The sequence below is a fragment of the Dendrobates tinctorius genome, unplaced genomic scaffold (assembly GCF_039654945.1).
Source record: "Dendrobates tinctorius isolate UK_male_01 unplaced genomic scaffold, ASM3965494v1 ptg000069l, whole genome shotgun sequence".
Taxonomy (NCBI): Eukaryota; Metazoa; Chordata; class Amphibia; order Anura; family Dendrobatidae; genus Dendrobates; species Dendrobates tinctorius.
Window position 1 is genome coordinate 17,770,375 of NW_027361737.1, and position 19,213 is coordinate 17,789,587.

The window sequence follows — 19,213 nt, forward strand, 5'->3', positions numbered from 1 at the left end:
TGCCGGCCTGCCGGGGGGCTGTGCCGGCCTGCCGGGGGGCTGTGCCGGCCTGCCGGTGGTCTGTGCAGGCTCCGGGGGTCTGTGCAGGCATCGTCCGATGGGACTACAAGTCCCATCGGGCGATGCCTGCTACCATGACAGTGATTGACACATTAGCCAATGATGGGACAGTAGTAGTCCCATCATCCGGCTAATGTGTTAAATGTAAAAAAAAAAAAAAAAAAAAAAAAATTACATGCTACATACATACAACATGCATACTACATATATGCTACATTCATACTACATACTACATACATGCTACATTCATACTACATAAATACTACATGCAACATACATACTACATATATACTACATGCATGCTACATACATACTGCATGCTACATACATACCACATATATACTACATACATACTACATGCATGCTACATGCATGCTACATGCTACATACATAACACATATATACTACATGCATGCTACATACATACTACATGCTACATACTACATATATACTACATGCATGCTACATACTACATGCTACATACATACTACATATATACTACATGCATGCTACATACATACTACATACATACTACATGCTACATACATACTACATATATACTACATGCATGCTACATACTACATGCTACATACATACTACATATATACTACATGCATGCTACATACATACTACATGCTACATACATACCACATACATACTACATATATACTACATGCATGCTACATACATACTGCATGCTACATGCATGCTACATACATACTACATACATACTACATGCTACATACATACCACATATATACTACATACATACAATACATTCATACAATACATACATAGACATACAGTACATATAACATAGAGTAACATACTTACCAATACTTGTCACATTGTTCCCCGAAGCCATTGTCTTTTCCGGAATAAATATTAACATAACAAACCACAAAAATACTCACCCACGATCCGAAGCAGTCCACGAGTGTGTCCCACGACGATCTTGGGTAGAGAACTGCAGCATCAGCTGTTGCTGCCGTTCTCTACGGGCTGCAGGAATCCAATGACGGAAGGTAGGTATCCTTCCGCACTGTATTCCTCCGCCACTTAAAAAAAAAAAAAGTCCCTAGTCTCACTTTATGCCATTGCTGTGTGGGAATTTCCCACACAGCAATGGCATAAAGTGAGACTAGGGACTTTTTTTTTTTTAAGTGGCGGAGGAATACAGTGCGGAAGGATACCTACCTTCCGTCATTGGATTCCTGCAGCCCGTAGAGAACGGCAGCATCATCTGATGCTGCAGTTCTCTACCCAAGATCGTCGTGGGACACACTCGTGGACTGCTTCGGATCGTGGGTGAGTATTTTTGTGGTTTGTTATGTTAATATTTATTCCGGAAAAGACAATGGCTTCGGGGAACAATGTGACAAGTATTGGTAAGTATGTTACTCTATGTTATATGTACTGTATGTCTATGTATGTATTGTATGAATGTATTGTATGTATGTAGTATATATGTGGTATGTATGTAGCATGTAGTATGTATGTAGTATGTATGTAGCATGCATGTAGCATGTAGTATGTATGTAGCATGCATGTAGTATATATGTAGTATGTATGTAGCATGCATGTAGTATATATGTAGCATGTATGTAGTATGTATGTGGTATGTATGTAGCATGTAGTATGTATGTAGCATGCATGTAGTATATATGTAGTATGTATGTAGCATGTAGTATGTATGTAGTATGTATGTAGTATGTATGTGGTATGTATGTAGCATGTAGTATGTATGTAGCATGCATGTAGTATATATGTAGTATGTATGTAGCATGTAGTATGTATGTAGTATGTATGTAGTATGTATGTAGTATGTATGTAGCATGCAGTATGTATGTAGCATGTATGTAGTATGTATGTAGTATATATGTAGTATGTATGTAGCATGTAGTATGTATGTAGCATGCATGTAGTATATATGTAGTATGTATGTAGCATGCATGTAGTATGTATGTAGTATGTATGTAGTATGTATGTAGCATGCAGTATGTATGTAGCATGTATGTAGTATGTATGTAGTATATATGTAGTATGTATGTAGCATGCATGTAGTATGTAGTATGTATGTAGCATGCATGTAGTATGTATGTAGCATGTATGTAGTATGTATGTAGCATGTATGTAGTATGTATGTAGCATGTAGTATGTATGTAGCATGCATGTAGTATGTATGTAGTATGTATGTAGCATGCATGTAGTATGTATGTAGTATGTATGTAGTATGTATGTAGCATGCAGTATGTATGTAGCATGTATGTAGTATGTATGTAGTATATATGTAGTATGTATGTAGCATGCATGTAGTATGTATGTAGCATGTAGTATGTATGTAGCATGCATGTAGTATGTATGTAGCATGTATGTAGTATGTATGTAGCATGTAGTATGTATGTAGCATGCATGTAGTATGTATGTAGTATTTTTTTTTTTTTTTTTTAACATTTAACACATTAGCCGGATGATGGGACTACTACTGTCCCATCATTGGCTAATGTGTCAATCACTGTCATGGTAGCAGGCATCGCCCGATGGGACTTGTAGTCCCATCGGACGATGCTTGCACAGACCCCCGGACATCAGCACAGCCCCCCGGCAGGCCGGCACAGCCCCCCGGCAGGCCGGTACAGACCCCCACAGGGTGCACAGACCACCGGCAGGCCGGCACAGCCCCCCGGCAGGCCGGTACAGACCCCGGGCAGTCCACACAGCCCCCCGGCAGGCCGGCACAGCCCCCCGGCAGGCCGGCAGAGACCCCCGGAAGGCCCGAAATGACGGCGCATCATGATGCGCACACACCGCGCATCATGATGACGTCAGGCCGTCAATCAACTGAACTTCCGATTCCGATGCCGAATTCCGATATTGAAAAAATATCGGAAGTCGGTATCGGAATTCCGATACAGCAAGTATCGGCCGATACCCGATACTTGCGGTATCGGAATGCTCAACACTAATGGCTGCTGCTGTTTATAAAAGTCCATGGAGAGGGGACGATGGACACCGACTTTTTACTGCAGGTAAATCACATCATCGCATTCTCAATCCGAGGGCGATCTGACAAAGCATTGTGTCGCACTCAGACCAATGTTATTCTATGGGGCTGTGTACATGTCTGGGTTGGTCCAACGAAAGAATTGCAGCATGCCCAAGCGTGATCCCATATTCGGATCGCACTGGGGTATGCAAGTCATTGAGTGCATGGAAACCATCAGACTACTCGGATGACGTCTAAGCTTAGTCCATTTTACGCACACTCACAGAATGGAATAGTTGGAGCCATTTTTTTCTCTATCTCCTCCTCATCCAACAGAATTGGATCACACTATGATCAGACTCTGATTACATTCTGATCAGAGTTTATTCAGAGTGTGATTTGCATAATTGTCCAGATTCTCTCGGACGACAGATTCTACAGTCGTCTGCACCTGGGCTAAAGCCCTCATACACATGAGATACATTTTGATTGAAAGCTCTCTCCCCTGACCCCCATGTTATACACATTGTGCTCTTAGTATAAAGAGATCGTGGCCAGTTCTACTCTATCTCCTCAAAAACAAAAAGATCCAGCTGTTGAGTCATTATCTTCTCCACACATATACTGTGAGAGGCGCTATGGGACGTCTTTATAGACATTTTGTAGTCAGCTGATTCCAGTGGGTTTTGCTGACATACAAGTATATAAGATGAATGTTAGCCAAATGTATCACTAGGAAATGCTTGACTCTGGTTGGAAAACATTTTTAAGAACTTCTAAAAATGCCTCTAATCCTACGCACTGCAAAACATCTATTAGCGCAACCCTTCTGATGTACTACATGAATATGCTACATATTAATGTAGGATCAGAGAGACACAGGTAATAATATAACTTTTATTTTTACAAGTATTAAGATATTACCTATATAAGGTTTTAAGTAGTTTTACTTACATAAGGATTACCACTGCACAAAATTTAGAAGTACGAGATGCTATCTTCACGTAGCCAGTGTCCCCTTATTTATGCATAGTCATCATCTAATGTGATGTCCCTTTTTCATATTTCTATTTTATCTAATGATTTATGTTACTCTTATTGCTGTACACTTGACGAGGGAATTTTGCATAAAAATAGTTCATCTCACAAGTTAGTTATTGTAGTTCGGCTCTATAGATTCTACCTAAACATTCAAATGTGAAAATACATTGCTAGTCATACAAACAAGGTATAGTGATATGTAAGTAAAAATAACCTAGAGAAAATGTTTGATCAAAGTAACAATCATCTTCATTATTCTCTACCACAACAGGAGGATTTAATAATCTACTCAAGAAGAGAACAAAGAAAAGTGAAGGATCCATGTAACCGGTCCACGCCACATACCAAAGTAAATAAACATCAAAACATGGCCAAGTCATCTCCAGATGGCATCTCAACTTACAGATGAGCAATGTTCTTCAAGAAAAGTGAAATTACCATTGTAGGATAATGTAGGAGACATGACTGTCGGCAATTAAAATGATAAAAACTAGTAAACAGCTCAAAAAAGTGAGCAGAGCAATAGAAAAAAAATCCTGTGAGTAGAGTTATGTTTTTACTTTTATTACAAAGACTTTCTCTTTTTCACGTTCTTATAAAGTGTGTAATAATAAATCACCAGGATGACCAGGGATGGATTATAAAAAGAGTATATACAGCATATTCCATCGAGCTTCAACCCTTTTGAAGACATTTGTGGTCTCTAACACTTTCCCATCTTTCTCAGGCCACTTCTTCAGCTCTAGCTGTCAAAATGACAGGCAGATTAGAGAATCTCAGAAACGTTCCGCTCCCTGCTACACAATGTGCTTCATAAGTCACAAGTAAATTCTAGCTTTCGACTTACAAGACATTGTCTTTTCCACCGCACATTTAAGTCACTGTTTCCTGACCCTCATACTGTGGCATATGTTGCTCAAATGGTTCCTTTCTTAAAGCAGCACTTTTTTAGCGATGGAGTGATGCCACTAATTTAAGTTCCTGACCATAGTATTATACCCGCCACCTTCCTCACCTTTTTGTCAGCGCTGTTTCAGGCCAGCGGCTCCATCTTGCGCCCACAACTTCTGACTGACCGGATGTCAGAGGTAACGGTCACAAACACAGTCTAAATCTCTTAGACTTACAGTTCATTAAAAAGGGACCTCTGGTTCGCTCCTGCAAATACTGGAGCGATCTGGCAGGGCGCAAACTGCTGGAGACTGACTGGAGCAGCACCGATAGAAGGAGAAGATGACGACGGGTAAGTATAAGACTAGAGACAGGGAACTTACATTAGTAGCACCAATCCAGCACTGCAAACAGATTCTGGATTGGTGCTTTAAAAAAAGTCTGTTTTGTGGAATACACTTTTCTTACTGTATGCTCCTGACTGGAACAGCCCAATTAATTGTTATTCTATATAGCAAAAAAGGACTTTCCTATTCACTATGACTCATGACGGACGCAATATAAGCATATATACCTCATGTTGTTATATTCAAGTAAATAATGAAGAATTGTAGAGAATATATGCTACTTCATCTAGAAATGGTGACATATCCTTGCATTTTCTTGATTGATATGGACATAAACTCCAACCAGTGAATTGGAGATTGGAGGGCAATGGATATGTTTGACGTAGTCACCGGAAGATGTCCCGGCTTGTACAGTACGTGAAAAATACATTGTAGATGTAGGCTGAATACACCCTTGACTGTTTTCTAACAGATATGTGACTGTGCTGAGCTGCTGCATTTCTTGGCATTTTATCATTAAATCTTATTATTTTCATTCAGTAATAATATAGCAAATGGGTTTCGTCCACTAAAGTCTTTTAGTATCTATGGGTACATCACAGTTTCACATGAGGGCAGAGGTACAGATTTCTACACGATTGTTTCTCCAGCAATTCACTTTATGGCACCCTTGACATTTTTTATCAGAGACAACGACTTTCACAAACGCTTTTCTAGAACAGGCCTTCTCTAATTTTAGCAATCTCAGATGTTCAGAACACTTCAATTTTGTCTGTGCTTGTCACTAGTGGTACGTAAACTATAAAATAGCCCCCATAAGTCAAGACAAAAATCTTTGATTACCGCATCCTCGAGATGTCAAGAAAACAAAACTTCAAAGCGAACACTAAAAGTTTTTATTGGAAGAATTCTCTAACCTTAGCAATTTTCTTTATTATAAGGAGAAATGCTTGTTGTCATGACCTTTAGCATCTGTGTTTTTTACTATATTTACATTTCAATAAAAATTGTAATAAAAAAAGACAAAATCCGATGAAGAAAAGAGTACGGTAAATGTTTTCAATTACATATACCTGCAACCCTCTGTCTTTATGCACCCTGTGGGTTCCTATAATATTAATACTTGTGTGTTTACTAAAAAGTATAAACTATAGATAATAATTAAAAAAAAAAATAGGAGATAATGAAAAACTTACCTAGAGAAAAGGGAAAGGTAGAAAATCCTTATCTAGTATAGGGATGTGTTTAATGAGGAAAGACTCCAAAAGGTTTTCATAAGGTTATGGCCAGTAGCAGTGAAAATAAATGAGTAAACCCTAGACCATCACCTATGAGCTTTGGGGTAAAGCCACCATTTATGATGTACTTCTCCTGAGATCTGACAAATTCTAAAGCGGTTAGGTGAGTGATTAGGGGCTGACTTTGCTATCCTAGCTGGGGTTAAGTGCCGTCATGTAAGAATTTTATAACTGGCTGTCAACATCAAGGATTTATGTAACGGTAGAAGGCAAAGTTTGGGTCCAGGGAGGTGTCAGGCAGGCGCCAAATTCTGAATGTAAATTGTTCAAAGTAATGCTGCAGAAATAAATTGATATATAGCCTTAAAGGGAATTAAATACTTAAAGGGAACCTGTTACAAGGATTTTGTCACCTAATCTGAGAGCAGGATGATATTGAGACAAAGACCCTAATTTCAGCGATGTTTCACTTACCGGGCAGCTTGCAGTAGTTTTGATAATATCCTACTTGTGTAACATTCATTTTACCACTAGAGGACTAGTAAATCTGCCTCCAGGTAGTCCTCTAAATTCATGATCTCTTTTTAACCCAGCCCAACTATTGGCTGGTGTTGCATTAGCCTTTTGGACCATCATGTGATCCCCGACTTGCATTTGTGGTTGGTTCCATAGTTTTGCAGGGTTGGTTAGGTGTGTGTAGCAAATTTTGGTAAAGGACTTCAAGAGACCATGTCAGCATGATTTTGTAATGTACAGTAAAGACATGGCTGTAGTGGAACTGACATATAGATTATATTGATACCATTAAAAAAATCTAATTTTATTTTTTTTGGTAATTAGATTACAGTTGACTGTGGAAGATCTGTGCACTGCGTCTTCTCCTCACTGTCTTTGACCGGAGGCAGTGGAGGGGATCAGGGAATCACAGACCGGAAGGAGCAAATCCAGTGTACAGTTCAGCCCATGTACACCAAAATCTAATTAGCAGAAAACTTAAAATGGTGATTAAAGGTGAACCACAAAGCAGATTTTTTCACTAACGGTATCAATTTATTTTGTGTTACAGCATCGTTACATCCATGTCTTTACATCACAAAATTGTGCTGACAGGCTCTCTTTAAATGTTATACTGATGTCTAAAATGTATGTTAAACCAAACTGTGTCACTGGCAATGGATATGGAACAATGAGAGAAAAAAAAACACCATTATTATGGCAAAAATGTGGGAGCCTCTAACAACAGCTCCAATGGCATTTCTGGCGGCAACTATCCCAGCAGTGGTAGTATGAAACTCTGATCACAACTGGCCTACTTTGCCCTGAGTCCACCTCCTTTTCCGCCATCATACTTGATAGAGAACTGTAAAGCAAAAAAGACACCCTCAGAGAGTTCTCTCATCATTCGTGTGTGTGTGTTGTGATAAAACACTCCGGGATCGCCTTTGTGGGGGTCAAAGGTCACGTGCATTCAGCATGAAACTCAGGCGCAGAGCTGGGATTCGTGTGTAACTGACCCTGGGTCAGGTTTATTAACGGTGAAAGCAATGCAAAAGGAAATAAAACATAAAACAATTCCTTGCCTGTCCGGCACTAACTAAACAAGATCCAACCTAACTACCAACTGGCGGGCTTCTCCCGTCCAGCCAAACCACAGTTGCAGTGGGCACTGCTTCCACTCACTGGTGTCTCTCACACAGACAGGCTCTCTGTGTTCCCAGGCTGAGACACTCACACAACCACCTTGCATCCTTTTATATCCACCTCCCATTATCCATTAGTAAGCAGGTGCGATACTGACCAGACTAGGCCACATAGGAAAGGAATCTGGGCGAGATATACCTGCCCTCATCCACTATTCCCACATGATTCTCACAGTGTGAAGTAACAGATCGGCAAGGGAGCAAATTATTCAACATGCTTTTTACAGTGGAGGAAGTCTTCCTCATAGCAGTCAAGTTAGGGCACTTATGCAAGAAGATTTTATGCTCAGTGTTAGCCAGACCTGGAAATCCACAGTGAAAGAATACAGGATCAGCCAGGCTGGGACACGTCCATAGGGGGTAGCTAATGAGAAACCCCTAACACCATCCACAGGGTGCAGTTAGGTTGCATTGTGCACAGCATAACATATTGACCTGTGTGACCCTGTACTGGGAAGATGGAGGCCCCCAGCATAACCTGTTGTGCATAAGTAACATTTGTAAAGTATAGAAGTTGAGAGAGAGCTGGAGAGCAAAACGGACACCCTCTGAAAGTTCTGTCATCATTGGGTATGTATGAAGGAGCATATGATCCACAATATTTTAATATAGAATAATTTTAATAAAAATATGAAATACAAAATCGATAAAAGGACAGTCTGTAATCAATTATCAGTAAAATCTACATATTATGCAAGCAGCATACAGAAAACTGCAAAATGTAACCCTATAAAGAGTTCATTTGGCGTGGCTAGTAGAGGTCTATGATATTATACAGGCCATATATATTAGCAATATTATAGCAGACATACATTTAACTCTTGGCTAATCAAGGCCAGAAAAGAACATGCCAGTATCAAATGACTTGTGATATGCATATATTGTAATAATAAAATAATGACTATAGTATTCAAAATAGATGCATAAGTCTTTCACCCCAATATAGACATATGAATTGACATTCTATTGAACAATGCTATTATGGATCAACAATACAATAGATAAATATTACCTGTGGCCATAGTTGAAGTGGAAGGATGGGCTACTGCACACTTCGACGCGCGCTTCACTGCCACCCGCGGTTTTGTCAGGTGGTGACAGAGCACATTGTAGCTGGTGTTCTATAGTGTGATCAATTGAGCTAATTGCTATACCTGTAATGTAGCAAGTCCCCACCATGATGCCAAGTCATTGAGGGCTGGCACTCAATGTAGATGTCACGTGAACATATGACTGGGTCAGTTGACCCGGCCCATTGCGCGAGCGAAGCATCGCATATGGTGAGCACCACCCCACGGCACACGAGGCAGTGCATGAGTGGTACGTGCTAACAGATGGCAATCAGTGAATACTGTCATAATGGATAGTCTGACATGATTGTATTGCATTTAAATATATTACATGTAGATTACATTATTTTAATAGATTAAATAAAGTATCACATTATGAAAAAGGTATCTATTGCTGAAAATTAAAAGTTATTAGTATTTAAACTGTGTCGTAGTGTGTCTCTAATGGCCACCAGTAAAATAGATTGCACATAAGAGAATACTATATACAACATAAAGTCTTACAAAAACGTAGTATCTCCAATCTAAAGGCATATATGCACAGTATCACACCATCTACAGAGTTTAGATGCCTATCAGATATATTGATCTAAAAATGATTAGCTTGCAAAAATCACATATAGACTGTAATGTATTCTATATGTCTATATAGGGCAATAAAGCCTCAAATGCTGCAGCAATGTGCTTATTAGTAATTATAAAGCAGAAGATTGTTCCTGTATTTTCATTAGAATGCTAAATTTATATGTATAATTCAATCCATAATATATGTACATAATATCTACTATAGGTCCATGGAATAATAATTTGACATATACAGCTACTAATGTGAATAAAACACTGACAATAAAGTACAAGTGCTACTAATATAATCACAATGGTAGTGATAAAATAGTGCACATTTACTTTTAGCTGCAGCATTGCACACCCCGAATGCCATAATGATGTATAGCAAAGTCACATTGAGGTGTCCATATAGTTGCTATATGAATAAAATGTGTTAAAAGGAGTAGTAGATTAAAAAAAAGTGTAAACTTATATATGGACACTGGTGTGCCAAACAAAGGCTAATTTGCTAATGATATCAAGCAACGTACATATGAAATAATACCATCGGAAGGGTATATGAAGTATAACGGTACATGATAGCGATATACAGTAAGTCATCAGGACAGCTCATAATTACACAACCAGGGGTATACATACAGAGTGCATGTGACAAATAAATATAGTGTATATATCTTAGTCGATAGCTTGTAAATATCATTTAAGAATCTTCCGCTGCACAACTGGTTGCTTGAATCATCCAAGAAACACTACGTAGGCTGAAGATGCAGAAGTAAATGGTCGGTCTTCTGCAATCTTACAACAGATTAAAATTTGCGTGAATAAAGAGGATAAAGAGCTGAATATAGGTTCAATAATGGTTCTAGAAGACCTCTGAGTTTTATCCCGAAATTTTCAGGGCAATTATAGGATTTACAGTATTGAGATTGGCTGTGAATCAAATTTTGAAGCGACAATAAGGAAAAGTGGCCAAATTCGAATTTCAAAATATTCGATCATCTCTAGTGGCATAGTATATGACTTGTATTTTTGGTGTTTTTTTGTTTGGTATTCTTTGAGTATTGCATGACACAGTGTTTTTCATGGATGGTTCAGTTGAATTGTATTGGATTGGTTTTGGATTTTTCCACTTAGCTTATAATTTTGAAAATAGCCAGAACAGGTTTTGTTGGGTAAGCCAGATAACAGGTGAGGCAAGATTTCAGCTCTGATGATGAATGGTAGCTATAGGCTAAGAGGCAGGCTATAACAGAATACAACTTTTTACTTTGTAATTTAAGTTTAAGAAATAGCATATGTTTTTATATCTAAGAATAAAACAATTGACCCAAAGTCTTGTATTTAAATAATGCATAAAACTGTAGACAAATATTCTCTCGCAGTCCCCTTACTTTGTCTGTTTATTGCCAGCCTTCCATCGTTCTAAAAAGATTTCTGATTAAAAGAAAATATATGTTCCATCCCAGCTTCATTCTATTAGAATTGCACATGTATTATAAGCTTTAAACTCAAGTTAAATCCAGAATTTGAACTTGATGGATTTTTGCACAGATAGGAAGCACATATTTTATTGGAAAGTGGTGGCACAGAATTTGGTTACGCCTTGTTTGCACTCCAAGGCATGATAAAGACATTTTAAAAAGCAAAATCTCAAATGAATACATTTGCCTTTTCAGAAAACACTTAACAAACCTGATTTTTAAACACTGAAATTCACAGAAAATGTAGTAAAAGCTTTTCAGACCAAAATCGTGAGAAAGAAGCAATAAGCTGAGACAAGACAGCGGTGGGCCCCCCAATTTGTCACTCCCGCAACGTAGAACGCTGACACGATTGACCTAATGATATCATACGACATATGGCCAATCTGGCAAAGCTGCAAGAATAGGTACATTATCGTATTATTGTCATAGCATGAATGTGTTCTGGATATACGTTTGGCTGCGCAAGTACAAACCCCCAAAAAGTAATTGAACGAAAGGAGGGGGTAAATCATTGTTGAAACGCAGCAAGCCGAGAAAGTAATGAGTAGGAGAACAGTGGTGCCAAAGTTTTCAAAGCGCCAATGACAAACTAGATTGACAATGCGCGGGCGGATTTGTTGCTTCCAGGCCCCATGTGCCATTAGTGTCACTGTTGTGATAAATGACTTTCAGATAATTCCTATTATTGTATATGTTTGAATCAACTTTTTCTCAGCTATACAGATGTCTTTAGAATTTTTTTTTTTTGCTAATTTACCACATCACTTCCAGCTGGAGAGGGTATCTACCCACACATCCCCATTGTGAATGAGGTCCTCAGAGAGGTGCCATTCACTAGAGAACTCCGGTCAAGACTTTAATTACACTAATGTAGCTTCTCAAACATGCCTGTCTATATACTTCCAACTTATCTGGCCCATGAGTAATATGCTTATTCTCAGTGGAGTATTTATTTTGATTGAAATACAAAATAAAATCCGAAATGTCTTCTGCATAGCAAGAATAGTTTGGTTTTAATGTTTAGAGAGCCATGAAGTGTTTGTATTCATGGAAGGAAAATAAAGAAATCTAGTAACTTAATGTTCTTCATAACAAGATTCAGATGTGTCATGTGATGTGCACATTAACCACAATGAAGAAGTCTAATTACGAGACATCGATGGAAATGTTTGTTCTCAAGAAGAGCATTTTTTTAAGTAAGAACAGATACAGGTTATAACAAAGTTCAGGCAGTTCTAGTTCTTTTGTCAGCTGTTGATCAGAAATCCAAGTGAAACATTTTTCTGGGAAGAAGTATCCACTAACAGTGGCATAACTAGAGTCTCATGGGCCCCTGTGCAAAATTTAAACCTGGACTTCTACCTCCATATTGTTCAGATCTATGGACCTTTGACCAGTCTAGATCCTATAAAGACATATGTGTTCACCCTCTATGTAAAAATGTCTCCATTTTGGCTCCTTCCCGTAATAACGTCCCCAATCCTGGGTTCCTTTCTGTAATAATGTCTCTTTTTTGGTCCTTTTCTGCAAAAATGTCCCCTTTCCTAGTCCCTTTCTGAAATAATGTCCCCTGTTCTGGCCTATTTCTGTAATAACGTACTCAGACACACATCCAGCTGAAATAGGTTCTGGCGTCAGCGGTTTTCCCTCCCGCACATGCCCAATTGCGGTCCCAGAGGGTGCAGATCGTTACACCCCTGTCCACAAAGCAAAAGTCCCAGAGTAACATAAACAAAGGTGTATATAGGGAAATTATGTTGTATGGTTTAGTTGTTACTGTGGCAATAACAAGTCATATTACCTTGGCCAAAGTAGAGGGAACAAAGTACTTGTTCTCTAATACATTTTCTGTAGAATTCGGGTGCACTTTGATTACTAAATCTGCTTCACTATTCTCCATATTAATTTAGTAATAAAGGCCAATGATGAATAAGTTTGAGGCTCCTGGACCCCCACCAACCCCAAGAACAGGATCTTTGAAATGCCTCAACAAAATATTTCATTGGCTCCACATATGTTCAACTGCTCCATGTGTTCTCTATGGGAATGCCAGAGATAACAGAGTACAGCACTTGGATATTTCCAGCAGTACCATAGAGAATAAATGGAACAATGGCAATCATGCACAGCTACTTCTTCCTTGCACCGAGGCATATCAGAACCCTGTTCTTGGGAGCTATCAAAGTGCCAGTAGTTAGACCCCCATTCATCTACCTATCATTTGGATAGATGATAACTTTCGATGATGGGATTAATATGTTAGCTATCGAGTATAACTTGTAGTGATAGTATTTAGGCACCATGTGCGAGTGTAAGATGTGCCCTTGTATATGTTCTGGTAAGTTGCATCTGTTCTGCTTATGATGATACACGCACCGATATGTTAAATTTAGATATAGATCATGTACTCCCTAGTTTTAGGTAGTGATGTGCTGAATCCATCACATTTACATATTTCTATGACAATAACGTCTCTTTGCTTATTTCTTAGTTGGGGATTTTTCTTCTTCTGCTAGTTATGTGTTTAGTTCAGGGCTTTGTCAATACTGATCGATCGGAAATAATAAGTGTCATACTTTGTTTTTATAGTGAAGCCTTATAGTAGTAGACTTGCCAATTGTGCACTGTTTGTGCCCGGCATCTTGTGTCAGGAATCTGAGCAATTTCCCAGGAAAGACATTGGAGACATTCTTAAGAAGATAGAGTGGGGATGCTCTTCTGTTGTAGTTGTGTTCTCCAACCCTCTGACCTATCGCCTACTCATGTCATTCTACCTTACTTCTCTCCCCACACACAAAGACCTCTGTGGAGAAAGAAAACCCTCTCCCACCTACCAGTGGTGCCTCCCTGTTAAGGGTCCATGACACAAAAGACTGCCGGGTACAAGTGCCATTGCCTCATGGAGTATATCCACCCACCTCCTTCTCCGCTGCTAAAAGCTTTATTGTAAGCGGCCAATATGAATAGACCCCATTGATCAAAGCATGCTGATTATAAGGAAAGAATGGTCCTGCAATCTGGCAAAATGAGAGCTCAACAGAAATTATAGTAACCCTATTATGTTAGCGAGGTTGAAAAATCGGTAATCATAGGGCCTTTCTATATGTATATCACTGTGTTGTGTATTTGTAGATTCTTAATTACAGAAAATAAGTCAGATTTGCCTTAAATATTGATGATATATGTGATTATGATCCATTGATTTTGCACAATTATCACATGTATAATAATTTTGCAGTGCACATAAATGTACATGGAAGTGTATTCAGCCCTTGTATATTACTTGTGCATGCAAAATGTGCTATTTATAAATTATACATGCACTCATTCCTTCCTGCTGCTTCTATTTTTCTTCTTTTTTTTGTTGCCTTTTTCTTCCCTGTTCTCGAGGAGCCATTAAAGTTCATATGTTTCATAAAATGGTAAAAAAGTATTTATTGGGTGAAAATGGTAAGAAACCCTGCAAATTTGCCAGTGTTGCTCATTTTTGTTTTTTAATGTGTATACTGTGTGGTAAAAATTTCTGTAGATCAGTAAGAATACAGTGATACCAAAAGTTTGTTTTCATTGGTTTACAGCTTTAAAAAAAATTAAAAAATTAAAAATAAAACAAAAATTTGGTTTCTGAGTCCCTTCTCTGAAACCCATAACTTTTTTATTTTTGCATTGAACCGCTTGTCTTGTGGGACAAGCGAGTATTTGGGATATTTGGGAATACAGACTTTCTCACTTTCTTTTTTTCATAGTTATTCTTTTTACTTTTTTTTTTTAACGACCATCACTGTCTGGAATAAATATTGCTTTGATGTTAAAGTTTTGATACAGCAATCCCAATTTTTTTTTTTTAATTTTTATGGAACAAAATAAGGGTTGTGATTCAAATGTATATGTTTAATTAGAAAATAACATTTTTTCCATTTTTTTTTAACTTTACTCCCTATTGAACTTGAATCTGCGGCAGGTACAGTACACTGATATACCTCTGTCTAACAGCGTATTGTAAATAAATGTATTAATTTCTTAAGAAGCATTTCCGGTGTACAAAGATGGCAGACATAAGAGCCTTCAGTAAGTCTAGGGCAACCTCGGGTGACTTACCCCATCCTTTATACAACCACTTAAAGGGAACCTGTCAGCTGTTTTGGCCACTATAAGATGTGGCCACTGCCTTTCAGGGCTTATCTACAGCATTCTACAGGGTGGTCCATGTATATGGATACACCTAAATACAATGGGAATTGTTGGAGATATCAACTTCCTTTTGGTATAAAAACTAAGGAAAAAGAAAAGCGCAATAGGGTCTTATCTGGGTGGAAAAACGGAATAAAAACTAATGAAATCTACTCACCCTTTCCGGGAAGGATATAGGCATATAGACCAATGTCAGCTTGCTGCACGCCCGAAGGTCCACTCCGTGACCACCAATATAAATCCTTATGGATAAAGTATCTATCTCAGGCTTACTGTGCGCTGCTTGACCAGGATAAAGATACTACCACATGAGAAGTTTAACCATTTAATTTCCGACGCGTTTCAAAGTGTAAACCACTTCTTCCTCAGGGGATGACATGACATGTCATCCCCTGAGGAAGAAGTGGTTTACACTTTGAAACGCGTCGGGAATTAAATGGCTAAACTTCTCATGTGGTAGTATCTTTATCCTGGTCAAGCAGCGCACAGTAAGCCTGAGATAGATACTTTATCCATAAGGATTTAACTTCCTTTTGGTGGCACATACTAATGAAAACTTATGTGCCACAAACAGGAAGTTGATATCACCAACCTTTCCCATTTAATTTAGGTGTAGCCTGATTAACTTTTTATTATGTTATATGTAATTATTAATAAAATAATTAATTTTGTATCTCTTTGTGTAAAGAGTAACATTTTTGATACGATCAAGGATCTTTTGTTTGGGGCATTTGACTCTAGTATCTCTTATAGGTTGTGTTGTATGGAGAGTTGCCCATTTAATCATGTTTGTGTCATATTGGTGATCATTTTGCAGGTATGATATCCTTTGTTGCATTAGTAAGATTTTATGTTAATGACTTGGCTTTGCTTATGGCTTTAGAAACATCGTACACATACTGTATTTCTCCACAATATTGGATCACAATTTCCTGGAAATGAGGCACAAAGAATTAGCAATCCACAACATCTGGTGATATTGCCAGGTGATAAATTGGACATGAGCCACTATCCAGGCAATTATTACCATTTCACAGTGACATCTGGAGTTTTTACTGGTGTGGATAAGCATATCATGCCACAGGTATCAAATTCACATTAATGGAAGACCATTGGGACCTCCTCAATCTGTACCACTTACTATTAGCATCCGAAGAGCAACATGGAAGACAAACAAGAAAATGCATCCTATCACTTAATAATTTATCGACACCACTTAATTGTTTCTACAATAGGGGTGACAAGTTTCTGTGACTATGAGCAGATGTTCTTCAGAAAACCCGAAAGGAAAACAAAGAATTTTTGTAGGGTAGGCAATTCATATCCTGCAATTGTTATAACAAATATCACAAATTATTGTATGTGAGTAAGGGAGTGAGCTATGATGTCTTTCTTGCTTCCCTTCCTCGGATTGCCCCTTCGAATGTTAATATGTACATATTGCTAATTGATAATGTTTATGACAAATGCCTGCAGTACTGCTACATAGAAATATGTATTATTGCTCGTCATTTATGGTATTGACACAAGTGTTTTTGTTTTACCATTCTGTAGAGGACCTTTTTTATATTGCCTTATGTTCCTTTGGTATAATATGTGTGATTAATGTTTATGTACAGTTAGAGTAAGTCAGTGCATCCTTTTGGGGGGACATTAGAGGAGTGCACTTTAGTATATAGTTTACATAGTTATGGGTAAGTGTAGTCCTGTTGTGGGCCACTAGATAGGGGGCGTACTAGTGGGCCTTATAGGTATAGCTGATAGGATGTTTATAGAGGGTTAATTGTAGGAAGGGCTGCCGGGTAGTAAGAGGGGAGCTCGTAGGAAGTTACGTTAGATGGGGCCAGGGTGAAATAGTGTCCACATAAGCTATAGGCCCGGATAGCTTGGCAGCCATGCAACGCTATAGCCCACGCTACCCATGGCCACTGTGTGTCATAGCAGTGGGCCACTGCAGGAAAGGAAAGATGTAGCGACTTATCACCTGGGCAGATGCTTTTAGGACAGGAGTCCGTTGGACAGCTGAGATGAAGGAAGTTGGTGCTTCAACGAGTTCGGTACTGACGGGCCGGATGCTTTACCAGAGGCAACCAAACCTGGTGACTGATGATTTCGAGTCTGGGGCGAAGCAGGCAGAAGGAATTGTCATCATGGCGAGGTCAGGCCAGGAAGGAACTCAGGAGCAGTCTATAGTGGTTGGGTCCGGGCGTGTACTGCACAGAAGTGACAGCCATAAAGGGAAAGATGAGGAAACAAGTAAATGTCACGATGTACCAACTGTGGATGTAACGTGTGAAAACTCAGTAAACAAAGTGTTAAAGTTAACTTGGACTGTGTCTCCATTGCAGGGGGTCACCTGAAAGAGCAGGTGACCCCCTGCAGGGCAGGGCAGATAAAGGGTTAGGAAGAGGGTGCAGTGTTTAGCACAGAGATGTAGCAGTGCTGAGGATGTTGCAGGAAGGACGCAAGGACACAACAGGGTGCAGTTTCTTTACTTTTACTTGGCAAACGCAGTCCAGGGTCCTGGTTACAGATGGCACAGGAGCAGGCTAGCCTGGAAGCAACTCAGGTATCTCTCTATCAGATGGGTTGTGTAGTCTCCTTCCTAGCGCTGGCTTGAGGTACATGCAGTACAGTGTTACACTGACGTTCCTCCTTCTTATCTTCTCTTAGAACTAACTCATATGGCAGACAGCTGTAGCCCTCTATCTCTCTTGGCTCACCAGTTGCTGTTGTGCCTCTGAGTCTTAGGAGGGAATAGAGCATTTACAGCTTCCTATTCCTCTGGTTTCTGTTGCAGGACCTTCAGTATCTATACAACCGTGGAGACCAGGCTCCAGATCATGCACTATCACAAGGACGGAGCTCTCCATCCTCAGCTCAACTTCCAGCTTCTCTCCACACATCTACACACATTGCCCTCCTCACACTAACTAACTATTTCCCTTCCTGACCCTCAGAGCGCGCTCCTCCCCCAATCCTGGTTCAGAGCTCCCTCTGCTGGCCTGGAGTGGGAACTGTGTTGCAAGACATGGTTAACTGCTGGAGAGACCCTTCCTTGCTTCCAAGCATGACATCACCCTCCCTGGAGGAAGGCAATGTCATTGTGGCAACCATACTCCTGGGGGCGCCACATTCCCCCCTAGTGCAAATCAGCACTCCTGGGCTGATGAAAAACATATAAATATATAAACAAATAAACAATATGAAGGTTACAAGATTTGAAAAAGGAAAAATTACAAAAAACCAAAAGCTCCAAAAATAGTCCTGTGATGATAAGTCCAAGCATCAACGTCCATGGTCCATTCCTGGGCAAATGGTGACCTATTTACAAGAGTAGTGACCACACACAGTCCTGTGGCCACAATGTCCATGAAAACAAAACTGGAAAATTCAAAGGAAACTCATACAGACTATCTGCAGGCACAAAACTTAAACAGTTACATATGTACATGTACAGGTTAACATTACTTTAACTTATTTATATGCGGAATCTGATGGGTGGTATACCTTGGGTTGTACGGGTAGATCTACGTAACTCTGGTGTGGGTAAACTGGGTAGTATCCTGAGAACTCTTAGACTCACCATGGGTATGACAGATTCACCACTGGCAGGGCGAGGGTTCTCTGGCTCCACT